This window comes from Micromys minutus (assembly GCF_963924665.1).
Source record: "Micromys minutus genome assembly, chromosome: 16".
Taxonomy (NCBI): domain Eukaryota; kingdom Metazoa; phylum Chordata; class Mammalia; order Rodentia; family Muridae; genus Micromys; species Micromys minutus.
Genome location: NC_137985.1, coordinates 32,412,627 through 32,416,854, shown reverse-complemented (window position 1 = coordinate 32,416,854; position 4,228 = coordinate 32,412,627). Strand labels below are relative to the sequence as shown.

At 33.1% G+C, this 4,228-nt stretch overlaps 1 pseudogene across 1 annotated transcript; it reads right to left on the bottom strand.

The window, feature by feature from the left end:
• Window positions 1-3,045: 3,045 nt before the first annotated feature.
• On the bottom strand, window positions 3,046-3,977 carry LOC308431125 (olfactory receptor 8C8-like; annotated as a pseudogene). Its single transcript has one exon. The product of its transcript is annotated as an olfactory receptor 8C8-like (transcript).
• Window positions 3,978-4,228: the final 251 nt, after the last annotated feature.

The window sequence follows — 4,228 nt, the reverse complement described above, 5'->3', positions numbered from 1 at the left end:
ACACAAAACTGTAAACTATTGAAAAAAATTTCCCCTGAACTACAGACCGTGCAGATGACGGTTTGAGATGAGCAAGCAGACCAAATCCATAGAACAGGGCAACAGTTATTATATGAGAGCTACATGTGCTCACAGCTTTGGACCAAACCTTAAATGATAACGAATAGATAACACTCATCCATATAAAATTCACCTGGTTAACATAAACCTCTTCACTGTAAGAATAGCCACAACTACATACACACCAAACCTTCAGAAATTAGCAAATACACTTGTATTAGGTAGCACTATATTTACGATGCTTAAAAAATTATTGGCCCATCAGTATCTTAAAAATAAATATTATTGATATATATTTTATTAAAATACTAAATTATTTTATTTTCTCAGGATAATGTATCAAATTAGAAAATTTCAAGAAGCTAGTTGATTTTAAAGACTTGAGCCAGATAATTTTATGATTTTTTTCTGCACCAGACTATGATGTTGACTGAAATAAAGAACTCAGTCCACATCTGTAATCACATTCGCTTTATGGTGAAGTATCAAAGCTTTATAGACATGAGATTTTCACATCATATCCTATTCATTTAATAAGTGCTGTTTGCCTATTAAAATGTGGGTTTCTGAAAAGATTTCAAACCATATTACACCACTCCACTTATCGTGTTCTCTAATGAATAAAATGAAAGAACAATAGGTGACACTGAGAAATTAAGTAATGTAGTAATTTATTCAATATTAAAATAAATCTCAATGCTTAATTCTCTAATAGTTAGCATTTGAATTAGGTTGATTTAAAACATTTTTCTCCAAGCCCACATTTTGAAACAAAACCTCAAAAAAATCATCAAATAGCATCATAAACATTACGGTTTAAAAAATTATTATATCATAAACAGGACATATTCAAGATTTTACAGATAGAGCCTCAAAAGTAAAGCACCCCATCTTGAAAGAGGCTTATAATACTCGGAAGTTTTCAAAACTCACCCTATTGACAAGGCAGTGGCCCAAGAACACATTAGCACTAAACATCTTTTGGAAGAAAGTAGGAAGCAGAGACCTGACTGGAATTTAGTCACAGAGCCTCAAGGAGACATCTTTAATGAAATGTGATGCTCTGGGGCTTCTTCAATGAGGCACCTGACTATGAATTCCATATTCCTGCTAGTAACTTCTTGTCCAGGCCTACATAAATAACTCCAAAATAAGCCACTGCTTCACCAAACCAGACTTATTCTTTGATCTGCCATCTGGAGTAAATAGAGTTTATTAGTGTTTTCCTAGAAGAAGTCACAACATTCACTGAGAAGCATCTGCCCACAACTTACTCCTGATTGTGATGAACAGTAATGATGTATCTTCTGCTCAGTAGACACAATCATAAAAGTGTAACAGAATGCAAATTTTTATTTCTGTATTTTACTAATAAATAATTTTCTGTCCAAATGAAAAGTTTTAGCATGTAACAGACTTTTTAAAGTGTAAGTGTAACATTGGGAATAGTGACATGCTTCACCAGAAATGTTAAACAAATTCCCCAGTCCTACCATGCTAGAAAAAAAATCATTAATAGTAAAGAACATAAATCATTATTTGGACACTCACCATGCTTGTGATAATTTGATAGAAGTCTTTTCTAGCATTGTGTGCTTTTTTAAAATTTTCAGTTCAAATTCACTATTGCTTTTGCAATGGTGATCTATATTCATATTAAATACCAAGTCTCTGTGATAGTCTATATTCTTACACATTTCCCAATCTCTTTGATAGTTTACATTCTCTTACGGTCTCCCATCTTGCAGTCATTGAGAAGAATTTTCCTGAAATACATTATAGTTCTTTAGAATTTTGTTCTCTTCTGTGCATTTATTTTTTTCCTTTTGTCACTTTTTATGTTTATGAGTGTTTTGCTCATACATACATACATATATATATATAAATATATATATATATTTATATATATATATATGTGAATATGTGTGTGTCACATAACATGCAGTTCTGAGCTACCATGTGAGTGCTGAAAACCAAACCTAGGCCTTTGGCAAGAATAGCAAGTGCCTTTATTCACTAAGTCATCCCTATTCCCCCCCATATGTTTCATTGTAAGATACATAAGGTTCTAAATTGAATTGTGCATTATTCATTGTGTGGCCTTACAGAAATCACACAGACAATTATTCATTTGTTTAACATATGTAGAGAGAGACAGAGAAGTAGAAATTTTTTTTGTTTCCTAAGCACTAAGCCGAGCAGGGCTTGCTTTACAGGAGTGAGTGTCCTCTTCATTTTAATTTAATTTCTTTTTACAACAGAACATCATTTGAGGAAACAGAGAAAATAACATAGATATTGCCACGATCTTTTGCTCTTTGCTATATAGTCAAGGATATATGTGTTTCTTTTTTTAAAAGATTATCAATTTAGTCCCAATATCCAGAAAATGAAAGTGACAGTTTCAATTTAATTCATAACAAAATATAATTATGATAATGTATTATTACAGTTGAGGGATTTGAGATATTTAGCAGAAAAAATGGGCCTAATACATACTCAAACAACTCTAAAAATAAAACCTAACTCAAATTGAGTTGCAAACTTTCATCACAGGTTTGAAGTTAAAAGCCAAGAATAAGAACCACATTAAAAGAGACACCACATAATTTCTGAAATTGTGGTAGTTCTGACAAACATACAATTCTTCTCATTTCTTTCATTTTAAAATACATCTGTAGGTAATACAACTGTCAAATTAATGACTAGTTTATAACATAACCTCAAAAAATGAGACAGAAAGGGATTACAAATAATACATATGTGAGATTATTAGCACAAAGGGTCTATAGTTTGACACAGATAATAAACACAGTCCTGAACCTGAGAGTATCAACTCCCAAAGTAGTCACACACGGATTTACAATTCATGACAAGAAGAAAAAGGAGGGTATAGAATAAATCATATTGATTTTGTAGAAATATGAGATGAAGGAAAAAGAATAAAAGACAAGCAATGAAAGCAAAACAGCAAAATTGGTTTTATTAACATGTGACTCTCTTTAAGGTTTTCTTCACAGCAACTTTGACATCCTTGTTCCTGAGGCTGTAAATGAGAGGATTCAACATGGGCACCAAAAATGTATAAAACACTGAGAAATATTTTCCCTGACCCACAGTCTCAGCAGATGATGGTTTGACATAAGCAAGAAGCCCAGATCCATAGAAGAAACTAACTGTTATAATATGAGATCCACAAGTGCCCAAGGCTTTGGACCAACCCTTACCTGAGGACATATGAAGAATGTTGTACAGAATCATAGCATATGAGACTAAGATAATGAGGCTACATAAAATAATAGCTGTACCCACTATAGCAGTACTCACAAGCTCATTGACATAGGTGTTACTGCAGGAGATCCGAAGGACAGGGAAGATGTCACACATGTAGTGATTGATGATATTGTTATTGCAAAAGTTAAGCTTAATCATTAAGCATGCAAGGACCATGGCACTAGAAAACCCTATCAAATATGATACAAACATTAGCAAACAATAGATCCTAGGTAACATGATAGCCTTGTACAGTAAAGGCTTACAGATGGCCACATAGTGATCATAGGCCATGACTGTCAGCACGTAACTCTCAGAATGGGCAAAAAAACAGAAGAAAAACAGCTGAGTCATGCATCCACTAAAAGGGATGATGTTCGTCTCAGAAACAAAATTCATCAGCATTTTGGGTGTAAAAACAAAGGAATAACAAAAATCGATGAATGACAAATTGAAAAGAAAGAAGTACATAGGAGTGTGGAGATTTGAGTTTAAGAAGATAAGACTCATTAAGCTCAAATTACCCACCACTAAGCTATATGGTTCACCAAGAATAGGAAAAACAGGGGCAACTGAAGTTCAGGCTGGTCTGTTAGTCCCATAAGAATAAACTCAGACACTGAAGAGTCATTTTCTGTAGCCATTTGCTTCACGGATGGCCTCTGTAAGAATAGAAGGTTATACTACCAATCAACTCATTTTTATGCTAGAGGAAAAAGCTAAAATTATTGGCTTATAAGCCTGTATTAAAGCATCATATAGCAAACTATAAAAAGATCTCTATTTATGTTAACACTGAGGAGCCCTTATTTCTTCTCTATCTTCCTAATAATATGTGTATCTGTCCAGAAGGTATGCATTTTAAATATAATTCCATCCATTTCTTTATTCTTTA